The sequence below is a fragment of the Haematobia irritans genome, chromosome 1, assembly GCF_050003625.1.
Source record: "Haematobia irritans isolate KBUSLIRL chromosome 1, ASM5000362v1, whole genome shotgun sequence".
Lineage (NCBI taxonomy): Eukaryota > Metazoa > Arthropoda > Insecta > Diptera > Muscidae > Haematobia > Haematobia irritans.
In genome coordinates, this window is record NC_134397.1 from 268056091 (window position 1) to 268073601 (window position 17511).

At 31.2% G+C, this 17511-nt stretch overlaps 2 protein-coding genes across 2 annotated transcripts in view; one reads left to right on the forward strand and one right to left on the reverse strand.

Annotated features, from left to right (window-relative positions):
* Positions 1 to 17511, reverse strand: part of LOC142223366 (uncharacterized) — a 111149-nt gene that overhangs the window by 27268 nt on the left and 66370 nt on the right. The window lies entirely within an intron of this gene.
* LOC142236440 (uncharacterized) overlaps positions 15401 to 17511 on the forward strand; it is a 54728-nt gene continuing 52617 nt past the window's right edge. The window contains exon 1 of the mRNA XM_075307670.1: positions 15401 to 15535. The gene's annotated coding sequence lies outside the window, so the exon portion shown is untranslated. The remainder of the gene's footprint in view (positions 15536 to 17511) is intronic.

A 17511-nucleotide genomic window follows, 5' to 3' on the forward strand; every position in this document is an offset into this window, starting at 1 on the left:
TCTGGGTGTAGAAAACGATGTTAAGAAGTTTTAGGATACCACAACCCAAGTAATTCGATTGTGGATGACAGTCTTTCGTAGAAGTTTCTACGCAATCCATGGTGGAGGATATGTTACATAAGATTCGGCATGGCCGAACTTACGGCCGTATATACTTGTTTGTTCTGCATTTTGATATGTGGTATAATTTATTTTTATTTGCAGTTACATGATATCTGCGTTTGTTCATTTGCACGACGCAAATACTTATTATTGAAATATGTTAGAGCCAAAATGGAGTGTATAAATATATGTGATGTTTGCACACCATTATAAATACAAATAAACAATGAATTAGTTTATAAATAAATAAAGTTAATTTTGTGTTTTCTTTTCTCAAGTGGCGTCCTTTTTTTCGACGACGAAAAAAGTTTTTTTTTCATACAAATCAAAACATTTTAGGTTGTGACCATGTTATTTTAACTGGAAGAAAAACATTTTTAACTAATGCCATAACATTTTAGATCAAAATTCTTTTGATCAATATAATAAAATTTTAGATGAGGACAATTTTATTTTTCTTAGAACCATGTGAAAATGGTTAGATGGTTGCCGCAAAAATAGCTTCTATCATATTATTTTGCTCTTCGAATATCATTCTGACAATCATGTTTCTTCTCTGCTTGCTCACACCAAAAAAAAAAATCACAAAAATTTTTCCAATTAAAATTTAAATTGAGTTTTAACAAATATTCAAATAAAAATTTAATTGATTCAACAATTTTTTAAATTGAAACTTTTTTTTGTCCAAGTTCAACTATAAATTTCACTATCCTTGAAACATGGTGTAATTTATAGTAGAATTTGCAAATTTGGGCGTTTTTAGAAAAAAGTCTTAAAAGTCGTTTTATATTTTCAAATGCGTTTTATTTTTAAGTTAGAAAACATAGTCGAATTATAGGACGAATCATTTTTTCTAAAGTTTTTGTATTAAATTTTGGACACGAATCTTTGTTATATGGGTTTCTTAGTTAAAGTCGTATGTGTTTGAAGTAAGTCAATTTTGTCCTTTAAGTAAGGAAAAATATTTATAGTTTAAGGAAATGATTAAATTAAAGATAATGCATTTTTGGATTGAATAAAAAAAAATCTCCAAATATAGAATTTGCATCTTTAGTTACAAGTTTTGATTTCTTGTATGTGAAAAGCTTTGCTAATATACCCCAAAAGAGAATGTTTTGTTCTAACATAAATATAATGAAAGAAATCTCGTTATTTCAAAGAAAACGCATCTTTTGCTCGGAATCAATACCAAAATCCTTAAGGGTTGCCAAATTTTCGGATCCAATTAATTTAAAAAAAAATCGGAAATGACATATGTATCCCAATTTCCATTTAATGTGAGGGGTCTCCCTCAAAATATATTTATTTTAAAGACAGACGTGTAGTCTTTAAAATAAATATATTTTGATAAATATATTTTGGTTCGGATTCAATTCCAATTAAGTGAAGGTAAAAATCTTTGGAACCAAATAATATTGTTTTATATGTGCCATAGAATGTTCCATGATTAGTGGAATTATCGAACCATATAATAAAAATTAGGCATATCTTATGTATTATGATCGAATTGTTATATTATTTATTAAACTTGCTGTATTATACATGCATTCCAACTTTAGTTGGAGTTCTACTAGATTGCAGTCCAGCTAATATTTCCATAACTGTTAATTTTTCCATAACTGGTAACTATTACAGTGTGAAAAATAGGATTCGTTACAAGTTTTTTTATATTCTTCTTATTTTTCCATAACTGTTAACTATTGCTATGTAACAAATAGGAATCGTTATATATTCATCTTATTGAAAGCATAACGAAATTGTAACCAGCAATAAAAATCCATTACACTGAAAAAACAGTGAATCTTTTCTAGTAAAATTGCATAGAAAAAAATTTCACGAAAATTTTTCCAATTACAATCTTAATAAATTGAAACAAAAATCAATCACAAAAATTAATAGTATCAATTAATTTTTTTAATTGGATCAATTAATATTTTAATTGACTTTCAATCAATTTTTTAATTGATACTATCATTTCTGTGATTGAAGAAATTTCAATTAACAAATTAATTGGATCAATTAATTTCGTGATTGAATCAGAAAATAATTTTTTTGTGTGTGACCACAATTTGAGCGTTAACTTGTCTAGTCTATGTTATATTATCTAGTCAACTTAACTCAATACATTACTAAGGAGATTCAAAGTGCCACTATACCATAGGTATAGTGGCAGACCGTTATCTTACGGCGACTTCGATTCGAATAAAAGTTGCAACATTCTCGAAATATGAAGGACACATCTTTTGGATACATCTCAAAATATTATGAATTAGCAATAACATGTTTGTGGAGTCAAAGAATGTTATTTTGAGGAAATGTTAAGCGGGAGGGGAATAATATTGAATGTAGTCCAAGGTATTGAAACGGACTGGTGTTTTCAATGTTTGCCCTGTTCCTGTATAACGAAAATGGCCCATTCCCATTGGCGAGAATTCATTCAAATTTTAAAAATGTTTTTGTTTTGTCTTGACACATATTGTATACGTTCGAAATAGAGAAACGAAAATTTCCTTTAGTTTGGAATATGAAAGAATGATTTCGACAGAGCAGGTTGGTGAAATCTAAGAGTTGTATTTGCTTAACTGGAGACTAGCTGTAGACGAGCAAATTTGGCTCTACTCCATGGTTCTGAATCGAACAATTAAAATTTTAATTCAATTTTTAAAAATATTCAATTAAAAATTTAATTGATTCAACGAATTTTTGAATTAAAACAGTTAATTTTTTAATTGCCATTCCGTTTATAACACATTGAAATTTCGTTTTTCGACTATATAAAGTTTATATATGCTTGATCAGGGAGAAATTGTAAAGACGATATAAGCATGTCCGTCTGTCTGTCTGTCTGTTGTAATCACGCTACAGTCTTCAATAATGGCGATATCGTCCTGAAATATTAGAGGTATTTTAGGACCACAAATAGTTGTGTCGAAAATTGTGTGTATCAGTCCAAGTTTTGGTATAGCCAGCATATAATATAACGCTTTCCTGATTTGACTTCTTGGGCTTCTAGACACCGCAATTTTTATCCGATTAACTGAAATTAAAAATCTAGACGTTTTTTGGGTCCATAAAAACATGTACCGAATATGTTGTGTATCGGTCCAAGGTTTAGTTTAGCATCCATATAGCCCTATCTACCGATGTGACTTCTAGAGAGTCTAGACATCCGAACTTTTATCCGATCTGCTTGAAATACAAAATCGTTAAGTATTTTGGGTTCATAAATAACTGTGTACCGAATATGGTATGTATCGGTCCACGGTTTTGAGCCCCCATATATTTTCTCCAGATCTCCAGATTTGACCTCTTAAGTGTGTAGACATCCCAATTTTTACATAAGTAAGCCGAATATGGGGCGTATCGATGGATTTTGATATACTCCACATATAGATCGATCTCCCGATTTGACTTCGAGACACCGCAATTTGTATCCGATTTGTCGGAAATTCAAAATATAGAGGTATTTTCGATCCATAAATAGGTGTAGCGAATATGGCGCGGATCGGTCAATGCTTTGGTATAGCTGCCATGTGTTAAGTCTCCCAATTTCTATGTTGGTATATATAACTTCATAAAAGGTTATCTACCCATTTTAATGAAAATTTCTACAAATTTAACTACGCTCAAAAAAAGTTTACTTGGACCCAAAGATTTTGACCTTCCCTCAAGGATTTTGGTATTGATTCCGAGCCAAAGATGCGGCTCAAAATCTAGGACCAATAAAATTAAAATTAGGATACAGATCTCATTTATCAAATGTTAATTCTCTTTTCGCGGTTTATTAATAAAGGTCCTCACATACAAACAAATGCCAGTTTAAAAATCCAAATTATAACGGATACTTCAAAGAAAAAAATGTTTTCTTAATTCCAAAAAAACTTTAAACCAAATACGCTAAATCCTCAAAATAAGTCTTATACTATATTTGAAGCGTTTTTATCTTAAATCTAATGTTTCAATATTTCAGTTGATTTAAGGACAATTTCTTTTAATCAGAAATGTGTATCTTTACTTTAAAGAAGATTAGCCTTAGTTCAAAGACAATGGACTTTAACGGAAAATTTACAAAATTTGTGTTCTAAATTTAATGAAAAAAAAAATTGAAGCAATGATTACAAACTTAATTTTAATTAAAATTTCATTATTTTAAAGAAATTTGTCGTTAATATTTTGTAAATTTCGCATCCAAAATTTTAGCCCCAGAATTTGAAAACCTATTTACGATTTTACATTTTTATAAAAATTAAACAAGTATATACTCGTACTACGCACAAAGTTCCACTAAAGACTTTCATGCACAATCGAATTACTTGGGTTGTGGTAGAAGTCTGATATTTATGAAATAAAGCTGTGGTTGAACTTATGATTTAGTTGAATAAAAAATAGTAATTGATATTAAACTATTCTTTCATAAATTAATATCTTAGTAGTGCTGCAAAAAAGCGTCGCCAAAAAAGAAGTGAAAATGTTCTTTTTGGGTCTGGAAGTGGTACAAAATTGGCGGAGAAGCGATCAATGTAATATGAACTTGTCATAGAACGAATGTCCACCGTTTCAACAGCCGTTGCAATGAATTTGCATCACTTCTTAAGGTGTGATCCGAATTCAGTGTTTTGAATGTGAATTAAAAATGTTGTGATATTTTCCCAAATAAATAATTTGTATACTTTTTTAACCCAGCAAAAACTAGGTAACCACATCTCATTACAATTGACATTACCAGGAGTAAAGCTGTCATTACACTTTGCATTACATTGCGGCGAGTTATAATGACTAACTTGTAATGACAAAAATAAATACTTCTCGGTAATTTTCGAATTTTTATTCTCAAATTTTATGCAGTTGTAGTTAACGATTTAATAAAATAGAATAAATGATGGTACCATTAGGTATAATTATTTACATAATCGAGCACTTACATAAAAAATCAAAAAGAGTATGTAATGTAACGCTAATTCTGAAAAATTTTCCGTTAAGAAATTATTATCACAAATATTTCATAATAATTGTGTTTAATGACATTAACATATTATGTTTTAAATAAATGCTTTCTTATACCTCATTCACATTACACTTCCAAAATGCGCTTAAACTAAATTTCAAATGTCATTTGCCTTATAAAAAAGAGACTTAAAATCCACTTTTAGTAGATTTTGAACCTTACACCCAGAAAAAAGTGCCTTCGAAACTAAAGGAAAAAATTTTCATCAATATAGTTTATCCATTTTATTTCCATTAAGGTAAATTTTTGTGAAAAATAATAAAATTTACTCGTTTCAGTAAAAAAATCCTAAACTGTAAGCAGTTAGGATTAGTTCATTAACTAGAATAAGGCATGGAATTTTACTCATACTATTTTCTTCGCTGGGTATAAGAATTTACTACTGAAAAAGAAAATTTTATTCACCGATAACAAAGCATTCGTAAAAATAAACAAAAACCGAACTAAAACCAAGTTTCCTCAAAATTAGTAAAATTTCTTATAAAATGATAATTGCGACTTCCTTTATAATAGAAAGTTTTTCATACATACGAACAACACTTGGCATAGAAAAATATTTTAGTTCATTCGTACTAAGAAGTATGCAATCCTTTCAAAACTTAAGGAAACACACTTGTTAGAATATAGGAAATTTTCCTACATTTCTATTGTCTACCTGTAATCGATACCTGTCATCGTAATCGATGTGTTTGCGCGTGGGTGTAATCGATATATTTGCGCGTCGGTTGTTTTTTTAGTTGGAATCGCGTTGTTTTGGTATGCGGAGAGATTGTTAAAAATAATATGGTAAAATAATATAATAAATAACAAATAAAATATAAAAAATATTTGTTATTTTAAATTAGTGAGAAAAATGTTCGTTTTTTTAAATAAATCTATCAATGTTCGTGATAGTGTATAAAGAAAGAAAACACCAGCAGAATAACAACCCTTTCATTTGTCTTCATTTTGGAATCTTCAATTATCAGGTAATATTCAGTGACGCTAACCTTTTGCAACAAAAATGTTTTATGATTTTTTATATTTGTAGGTATTGAAATTGTAAAAGGAGGACAAAATCGTTAGGCAGCAACTTATTAAAAGTGAAAAGTACAAGAAGAAGAAAAAGTGCGTTTTACAGTTGATAATATCACACGGAAATTGGAAATAGTGGAATAATAAATTAATATTTCAAAGAGATTCGATGCTGTTGATTCTTAATAAATATATTCAATATATTAATAAAACACGTCTTTTATTGAAGATAAAATTGCTTATAGAAATAAATAAAATTGTATTTAAAAACGAAGGTAAGCAGTTCTAATTATGAAGTAAAAGTTTTACCACAAATGTGTAAGATTTGTCGAAATGAATGAAAAAATTTCAATAAAATCATTCCATATATGAATTCAAATTAGTTAAATTTTTTCATTCTGTAGTATAGTGGTATATAAATATAGGAAAATGTTAACTAATATATGGAATGCATTATTCCTAATTTCTACGAAAATCACATCGTTCAAACAAATAAAAATGTCTTTGGCGCTATACGAAGTTCAACTTTCTTCACAATGAGTTCATTTTAACTTAAAGAAGGGGTCACTTTTTTCTGGGTGTATGTGAATTGGCTATTGGATATATTATAACGAAATTCACGAATCCAACTCCTTAAACAACCTACATTTATTTCTATTTTAAGTGTGAAATTAAATTGCATCTTATTTAGATTATTTATTCGATTTTTTGTTTATTTATACAATATTCGTTTCTATTCAAGTAGTTCTCCTATTACAGCATCACTCGCCATATTTTGATCCATTGTAATCGGCGATAGAAATCAATATTTTCGAGATTTGGTTGCCTGAGACAATAAGTAGCTATTTTGCAAGCTTTGGTGTATCTACGAATATGTCATTACATATTAGGTGATTATATGCTTTAAATGCACTACTTATTTTATGGCCGAAAGTATGCCAGGGGAGAAGTACTGTCCTTCTAGGACATGCGTATGTAAATGTAATCCGAAGCGATGCCAATTAATAAGTGGTTATTAATTTTTAAATAAGCTTACCTACAAGATTACCGGGTAATGAGAGTTTTTGCTGGGTAATGCATTCTAACGCTTGTTTGAAACGTTTTCCCTCGAATATTTTCAAATATTATCGATTTTTCTATAATGGATTTTGCATTTTTGTGGCAAAATTTAAATAATTTGTACCATTTTATTTATTCTTACTCATTTTTTAAACTATTTGAAGAAAGAAAACAAAAAATTACGCATTAAAATATAAAAAAAATGAAGTAAAAAAACTTCCTGTGTAGTTAAAATTAGAGGTCTGCACAATTCCATTGGTAAATGCAGAGTACACGTGTACTTACTACATGAGTACATCTATTTGAGAGAATCGCAAAATAATTGGTACACATTTTGATGAACACCAAAAGCAACGAGTAACTTCTTGTTGCTACCAAAGATAATAAAATAGGAAGATGGGAGATTGGCTACTGAGCACATCAAACCATTTACCACATTAGTTTAATACTCGAACAAAACGCGTATACGACAAGTATTGACATAGCATTAAAATGCAAATAAAACGAAATTAAGAGCACGAAATAAATTTCCATAAAGGGGAAAATGTAATTTTTTTTGTTGTTGCCTAAAATTTAACATTGTTTCATTAAGAAAATTAAATTTTTCATTTAAAAAATAAAAACGAAAAACAACTAAATGATTACAAACATGTATTAAACTAATCTGGTAAATGCAACATTTGGTATGACGCAAGCCAATCTCCCATCTTCCTCTTTTATTATCTTTGGTTGCTACTATGATGTCTTCACTACCAACAAACACATATTCCTCTTTCTCTCTTATTGAAGTGTACTCAGAGTGATCACGTGGAGTATGTTGCGAGAACAAAACTTCATAGAGTACTCTATGTACCATGTGCAGTTTCAGAAATACAAAAAAACAGTTACTCTCCAAAATATATGTTTTCGGTTTGTTATAAAGAACGGCAAACGTTAAGGTAAGTGTGTGACATGCATAAATATATGAAATATGTGACATACATACATATCAATGATTAATAATAATGGAAAGTTTTGCTTCGCACATAACTGAGAAATACTTGTGGTACCACGTGAAGTGAAGAGAATCCATGTTGTACTTTTTCTCAAGTAAAGGGTGATTCTTTTGAGGTTAGGATTTTCATGCATTAGTATTTGACAGATCACGTGGGATTTCAGACATGGTGTCAAAGAGAAAGATGCTCAGTATGCTTTGACATTTCATCATGAATAGACTTACGATCTGCCACAACGTCGAATTTTCAGTGAATGGGCCCTAGAAAAGTTGGCAGAAAATCCGCTTTTTTATCGACAAATTTTGTTCAGCGATGAGGCTCATTTCTGGTTGAATGGCTACGTAAATAAGCAAAATTGCCGCATTTGGAGTGAAGAGCAACCAGAAGCCGTTCAAGAACTGCCCATGCATCCCGAAAAATGCACTGTTTGGTGTGGTTTGTACGCTGGTGGAATCATTGGACCGTATTTTTTCAAAGATGCTGTTGGACGCAACGTTACGGTGAATGGCGATCGCTATCGTTCGATGCTAACAAACTTTTTGTTGCCAAAAATGGAAGAACTGAACTTGGTTGACATGTGGTTTCAACAAGATGGCGCTACATGCCACACAGCTCGCGATTCTATGGCCATTTTGAGGGAAAACTTCGGAGAACAATTCATCTCAAGAAATGGACCGGTAAGTTGGCCACCAAGATCATGCGATTTGACGCCTTTAGACTATTTTTTGTGGGGCTACGTCAAGTCTAAAGTCTACAGAAATAAGCCAGCAACTATTCCAGCTTTGGAAGACAACATTTCCGAAGAAATTCGGGCTATTCCGGCCGAAATGCTCGAAAAAGTTGCCCAAAATTGGACTTTCCGAATGGACCACCTAAGACGCAGCCGCGGTCAACATTTAAATGAAATTATCTTCAAAAAGTAAATGTCATGGACCAATCTAACGTTTCAAATAAAGAACCGATGAGATTTTGCAAATTGTATGCGTTTTTTTTTTAAAAAAAAGTTATCAAGCTCTTAACAAATCACCCTTTACTTACATTTGTATTGTTCCTTTTTTTCGGAACACATATTGTTTCGGATAAGTACTTGGTGGTATTTGACAAGCAAGTGTTCTCTTCACTTCACTACTTGCGCTCTGAGAGAAAGACAGTGTATGTACTATATTCGACAGCGAATTGCTTACATGTAGTGAAAAGTTATTCGATGCAGACCTCTAGTTAAAATAGTTAACTTCTTTGTGAAGACATTCTTGGAAGTGCTTTTAAAGTTGTGCCTTTAGAACAACTCTCAATTTTTTGCTGGGAAAAGTGTGGAACTACCCTACGGGAAATGGATCAACCACAGAACTGGTACAGGACTAGTCCCTGGTGTGTATGGACCAGTCCCAGTTCTGATCAAAGCGTATGGAAGGGACCGTCCACTTTAACATAGGTTTGTCATTGACGGAGTAAACTTCCATTTTAGGACGCGTGTTGGACTCATCCCAAAGGACACGTCCTGGGACACTTTAGCAGGAGCAACCCATAAACAGGTCCTCAGGAACCAGTCTCGGACAAACTCTTAGAAATCTCTTTCAATTTGGGCTCCTAATCGAACCCGAAATGAAAAAAAAACTTTTGAAATATGTCGAACAAAAGGTTATTCTGATAATTTTATTTCACTAAATGTGAAAATTGCAACTAACTGGAGCAAAGGTACCAGTTCTGTGATAGGTCCGTCAGTGGCAATTTGCACCAATTTCCCGTAGGGTACTTTTAGTTGCTTTATTATAAATTGATTGTCGAGTTATTTTGATGTCTATTTTTTTATTCAATTTTATGAAATAAAACATTAGTTGAACCTATAAGTTCAGTCTATAAAGTTTTAGCTAGGGGGGCTATAGCCCCCCCTAGGAAAATTGTCTAGCTACGCTAATAATCCTAAAATTTAGGTTGCGTAATCTTTAATATCACGTAAATATTTTTTACCAATTTTTTTCCATTAAATTCGCATGTCTTTGAACTAAGGCTAATTTTCCATAAAGTAAAGAAACACATTTTTCATTTAAAGAAATTGTCATTATATTAACTTAATATTGAAACTTTACATTTAAGACAAAAACGCTTCACATATAAGCTAAGACTTATTTTGAGGGTTTAGCGTCTTTGGTTTAAAGTTTTTTTGGAATTAAGAAAACATTTTTTACTTTGAAGTATCCGTTACAATTTGAATTTTTAAACTGGCATTTGTTTGTATGTGAGGACCTTTATTAATAAACCGCGAAAAAAGAATGAAAATTTGATAAATGAGACCTGTATCCTAATTTTAATTTTAGTGGTCCTAGATTTAAAGTCAGATAGGTCTTTATTTTAAAGAAGCGGCATCTTTGGATCGGAATCAATACCAAAATCCTTAAGGCAAGGTCAAAATCTTTGGATGCAAGTAAACTTTTTTTGAGTGTAGTTAGTTTTCGTTGGAGACACGAAAAATGAACTAAAATATAGTAAAAGGTTTGTAATAAATTGTATTTAGTTAAAATTTGCTTTAATTAACGAGACACTTTTCGTTTGTATGTACAAAATATTTCAATTATATATTGTAGTCAATAAAAACATTTTCTATCTTTGAAAACAATTTTTCCATAGAATGTTAAGCGTTTGAAGTGTTATCTATTCCAATGTGGCAAATAAGATTCGTCACAAGTTTTGTTATATGCTTCTTATTTAGAGCCTAACGAAATTGAAATCTGCGTTAAAAATTTCTTTACAAAATATTCCATTTCTAATTTGGAAACTAAATAGGCATCTTTTGTTAAAATAATCTTAAAATATAAATGGATTCGACAAATACCCTGCTTTGAATATCAATACTAATGTACCATAAAAAGCTATAATAATTGTGTAATCATAAGTTGTTCTGGATAAAACTCTTGCGCAATTTGGATTTGTATAACCCATGAAAATAATGCATCCACTAAACTAAAAAAAGTCTCTTAAACTAATCCATTGGATATATTGTTACAGTTAATTGAAGATAATACGTGAATATTTGTAAAAATGCCTTTTACAAATTTAGCATTAATTATTTATTTGGATTTTTACGATCTTATTTTAGACTACCGAAACAAATTGTTTATGGTTTGAATAGAAATATTTATGGATAAAAAATTCCAATAAAAAATGTTTGTGTTGCTTTTTATTCAGTTACCTGTTAATTGTTATAGCCCAATCTGAGTGACGCGCCATGCAATATGTGATACCAAAGACCGAATCAATGCTCCATGGCGGGCATGGTAATGGTGAATGTTATACTCATAATCTAGAAAAGTCAAAAAAGTTTATTATTCGACGATTTTCAAAGCTTTCCACATTGTTAGCTCGGAGTCAATACCCAACTTCTTGACTGAAGTAAAAACAAGTAACTACCACCATGGATTACGTACAAAGTCTACTAAAGACAGTCAACCACAATCGAATTAATTGGGTTGTGGTAACAAATCATTGACTTATAAATTGCAAGTTAGTCCATATGGAACTTATATTAAATAAAAACAGGCAGATTAAATAGCTACATAAGCCTCTAAAAAATATATATATGCTTGAAGCTGAATGTGTTTGGGGTATATGTTACAGAAGCGATTTTTTTGAGGGTGCATATACTAATATTATATATCAAATTTCAATCGAATCGGATAAAATTGACTCCTTAAAGAGACTCCGGAGGTCAAATCTGCGAATCGGTTAATATGGGAGTTATTTATTATAATGGATCGATATGAACCATTTTTTGCATAATTGGTAGGCATACCAAATTTCCACCGAATCGGGTGAAATTTGATCTTTCCACAGGCTACGGAAGTTGAATCTGAGTATCGGTTTATATGGGGGCTACCAAATTTCAACCGGATCAGATGAAATGTTCACTTCCAAGGGGCTCCGTAAGTCAAATTTGGGGGTTGGTTTCTACACACAAAAAATAATTTTTGCATTCAATCTAGAAATTAATTGGTCGAATTAATTTTTAAATGTAATGTCTTCAATCACAGAAATGATAGTATCACATACATACAAATACTCAGAGCTGATGAACATCCATATGTAGAATTTCTTTGTTTTTACCTTTTATTGAAATGTATCTGGCATTTCGATGTATTTGTAATTTGTACTTTGTAATTCTGCCCTCAACTTGAACTAAATTTTTAATTGATAAAAAATGGTGATATCTTTTGTGTGTATGTTTTACTTGGATATTTAATAAATCTACGAAAAAACCTATATGAACAGTGCCATTCTTATTGTGTTTCAACAGAACCTTATCTCTTAATTGTTCATGTCTTCTTACAAAGTTTATTTGCTTTATTGCACTGTACCATAAAATGTGGCTGGGGTTCAAGAAAAGTATCTTTTAATGTTCAACTATATGTTATCAGACCTTACAAACAGACGTTTATAACGAGGTACTACGGTGGGCTAAATTAGAAAAAAATGTATATTTTGTTGGGAAAAGAAAAACCGTGATAAATTGGGCAAATTCAAAAAAACTATGAGGGTCAATTGGTATATTTTTTGAAAGCACTGAATGCCCCCTAATTCTAATCTCAACGATAAGGAACAACATCTACTAGCCGCACCCGAACGGCGTGAACTCCGTTTTGAAACATTCACTTATTTTGCAACTGTAGGCCATCAGTGATGCACGGTACACTGGTAGAAAAAGTTTCGTTATATTAATGAAATGTGTCATTAAAATTGAGCCAATGAAAAAAATTCATTGATATAACGAAATTTTTCGTTATTATAACGAATTTTCTGTGAGTCAACGAAACGTTTCGTACTATTAACGAACATTTTCATTGTCTTAATGAAAATGTTTCGTTGTATCAATGTGTAGGTACACACAAAGAAAATTTCATTAAAATTGAGCCAACGAAAATTTTTCATTTTTTTTTTTCATTATTACAAAGAAAATATTCGTTAATAGTACGAAACGTTACGTTGATTAACAGAAAACTCGTTATAATAATGAAAAATTTCGTAAACAATTTGTTTCATTGGCTAACTTTTAATGACACTTTCCGTTAATATAACGAAACTCTTTCTATTAGTGTAGGTACACTGAAGACAAAGCTTGACCGGCTCCATAGATTTTGTCTTTACACGACCAAAGAAGGGGAGAATTAATTTGATTCTATGTTTAAATAAAGTGTTGAAAGGAATCTCCTATTTTTGATCGATTTTTTGATTTGTAGTCAAGGCACAAAAAGTCAACAAATTTAAAGACGATTTCATTAATTTTGAAAAAATTTCACAATTATTTAGGTCAAATTGACCTAAATTAATATATGTTTGCATCTACACACGGTTAGGTTAGGTGGCAGCCCGATGTATCAGGCTTACTTAGACTATTCAGTTCATTCTGATACTACAGTGGTGAACTTCTATCTTACTACTGAATGCGGCCCGATTCCATGTTAAGCTCAATGACAAGGGACCTCCTTTTATAGCCGAGTCCGAACGACGTTCCACATTGCAGTGAAACCACTTACACTGAAAAAAATATTGTCGTGAGGTCAAAGATTTCATGTCTTTAAAATACGAATGCTAATTTTGCTTAGCACGGAAGACGCAATTCTCTACCATAAAGTTTTTTTCCTTGTCCAAAAGTCGATAAACTTTTCAATGAAGTCGTATTATCCTTATAATTCAGCGATTTCACTTAAAAATGGGTATCATTACATGAAAGAAAAAATTTTTGGGCTAAGGTCAACTTGACTTAAATAACTCAGAAAAATCCTTTACATTTAATGAAATTGTCTTTAAATTTGTTGCCTATTTGCATCTTGACTACAAAGCAAAAAGTCGTTCAAATATAGGACATATTTTTCAACACTTCATTTTAAAGACGTTTATTACTTGAAACATATCATAATTACTACTGGAAGTCAAGTCTTAATTTGGAAAATAAAGTTGTCGTTAACTCGTTTTTAAAGGACTTTGATAGCATATGAAGAAAAAAAGCTGAAAAAGCGAAAAATTAAATTTGCTTCCTAGAAGCAAGTACACAAAACCAAGTTTAAAAGAGAATTGTGTCTTTAAAGTATCCTTACTTGTATTCTCCGCTTCTTTGGCTCGGAATCAATACGAAAATTTTTAAAGTAAAGACAAAATCTTTGGAACCGGGCATGCTTTTTTTTCAGTGTAGAGAAGCTTTGAAACACCCAGAAATGTCACCAGCATTACTGAGGTGGGATAATCCACCGCATCCACATATATTATCTTATGTCCCAAACATAATATGTTCTAAAATAATAACATATATGTCACAAACATCTTATGACAGTTTATGAACATTAAAAAAAATATACTAAAGATTTGAGTTCCAAACATATAATTTTTTACACCGAAACATATGAAAACAGCATTTTTCGTCCGTGTAGATTAGTTAATATAACACATCATTACACACCTAAGATTTTTGATCGTTTTGAGAAACTTTTTCTTTAGTAAGCGGGAAATTGGATGAATTTTAATGGAAATCTTATAAAATGTTATTGCTCTATTGATATTTCTACGAGAAGTTTAATTTTCTTTATTTTCCTTGTAGTAAGATATTCCTAACGACCCTCCCTAATATAAATGCATTTATCACATACATATTAAAAACATGTGCAGATAATATATCTATACACTTGATGACGAAATGTTATGTTTAAACAACCATTCTCAGTAACTACTTGGGTTTATTCATTATTGGAATGAAATTTCAAATTCACATTGTAGCTTCACAGTTTATTGGAAAAAGTGGTTGTTTTCTGACGTAGATTTTATGTTTATATAGGGATAAGAAGAAATATCTATGTGAGCCCGTACATATTTTCAAGCGGATATATGTATGCCCATAGTATGTGGTGTGTTGTATTTTCAAAAACCACAATGTTGAAATACAAGGTACGTATCTGAGTTCTCAGTCACTCAAACAGTTTCTCGCTCACTCGTACGATTATGAGTTATTTTTTTTGTAGAGAGAAATCTCTTGGTATTCTATCTATACTCAATTGTAAACAAAGAGAGAAAAAGAAATCGTTTATATATTTTTTAATTTCTTTTGGTGGGGTGGTGAGAAAGGGGTGTGTATCTTTCTCTACCAACAATAATAACAAGAACGACGTCAACTGACTATTTTTGTGAGAGCCATAGAACAATTTGCTATGGAATCATAAAAATCAGTTGATCGTAGACGCTTTAAATAAACAGTAGCTGAATTCTTGGGAACCGCAGTAGCTACCATTATAATAGTAAATTAAAACAGCAAAATATTAGTGAATAACGGATCATATTGTAATGATACCGGTGAATTCTTATGGCCATTGACCTATCCCAGGTACTTAGTTCTGTCATAATAAAACATACGTCCAAAAAAGTGGAACAGAGGTAATAGTGCGTGTATATAGATACAATATCGGCAGACAGTTTGTTACGTATGTTACGTTACGTATGTATGAGTTAGTGTAGTGTATTTTCCCACGACGATTCATGGTCATTCGATCAAGGTTTGTTGGCTGACACACTAGGTACATTTGTTGTATTTTGTCAAAATGTTTAACGACACTTAAGAACGGGGAGATTGATGGTCGAGTGGAATTCAACTAACTAAAGCCAATCAGAATAAACCACATTCGCACTTTTTTCCGCCCAAAACAAATGTGTTACTAACGTATTTTTCTACGTCATTATTTGGTATAAAACCAAAAATGAATTTGACATACCTATTCACAGATTATATTGCGATAACCGCATTCGACATGCATACGTAGGTCAATAACACTTAAAGTTGAGAAAAGTTTAAATTATTCAAATCAATGTTTGTGTTGGTGATTTTGCAAAAGTTTATCAGAAAACCCAAAAAAAAGGAATGATGAAATATGAGTGCATTTAATTCTCCTACACAAAAAAAAAAATATTGCCATAAGGAAAATTTGCCTTACTTCAAAGACATGCAACATGAGATGATTATCCTTAAAAAAAGTTGAACATTTAAAGATTTTAAACCTTTTCTATTTAAACAGATCTTCCTAATGAGTATTAGAATCGCTATTGCTATCTTTTCAATAATTTCTTCAGCGTAGGGACGTCTATTAGGGCTTTGTTTTAATCCTTGTGCACTCTATGTTTTAGAAGATAATAATGAAAATAAAATATTTCCACAATCCGCAAGTGGAAGGGACACTTATCCAAAGAGTGCACAAGGGTTAAAGACGTAACCTACCATTCCATGACCAAAAAATGGGTTTTGAAATGAGTAAAAAACGTCATAAATTGTTTTGCATATGAGCAATAGAAACATATTTGAAACTGTGTAAGTTGTTTTCGAAAGCATAACTCTAAAAGGTCGTAAAAAATAAGAAAAAACTAATTTCGTTGCCATGCTAACCATTGCCACCGTGGTGCAATGGTTAGCATGGCCGCCTTGCATACACAAAGTCGTGGGTTCGATTCCTGCTTCGACCGAACACGAAAAAGTTTTTCAGTGGTGGATTATCCCACCACAGTAATGCTGGTGACATTTCTGAGGGTTTTAAAGCTTCTCTAAGTGGTTTCGGGCTGCCACCTAACCTAACCTAACCTATTTCGTTGCTTGAGCAAGCAAGACGAAATCTTTCCTCATGTTCGGTAAAATGCCAGTTGAAGCTTCCTAAAAATTGTGTTTTTAATAAAAACAAAAAAGAAAAAACTTTACACCAAAGATGCAAAATCCTCAAATTAAGTCCTAGCCTATGTTTGAAGTTTTTTAGTAGTTTTAATAAAAAAATTCGAAACTTCATTTAATTTAAAGAATATTTCTTCAAATTAAAATAGTTTTTCTTTAGTTTCAGAAAAATTTTGCCAAAAGCACAAATCTCAAAGCTTCGTATCCTAAATATAAAGAAAAGCATTTGTAAAGCTCAGATCATGGACCTTCTTTTGATTAAGCTTCCTTTAGTTTAATGCAATTTGTCCAAAAACATTTTGACTTTTTCTTAAGAATTTGGGTATTGATTCCGAGCTAAAAATGTCCTTATTTTAAAGAAATTTGTCACACCATTCTCACACATGTACACTGAAAAAAATTTGTCGTGAAGTCCTTAAAATACGAATGTGAATTTTGCTTAGCATAGAATATGCTTTTCTCTGATATAAAGGTTTTTTACTTGAAACATAGCATAACATCTACCTGAAGTCGAGACTGAATTTGGAAGTTGTCGTTAGCATGTTTTTAAAAGACTCTGAAAGCACAGGGAGAAAAAAACTACTAAATTTAAATTTGTTTCCTAGTATTAAGTACGCAAACTTCAATTTAATAGAGAATTGTGTTTTACA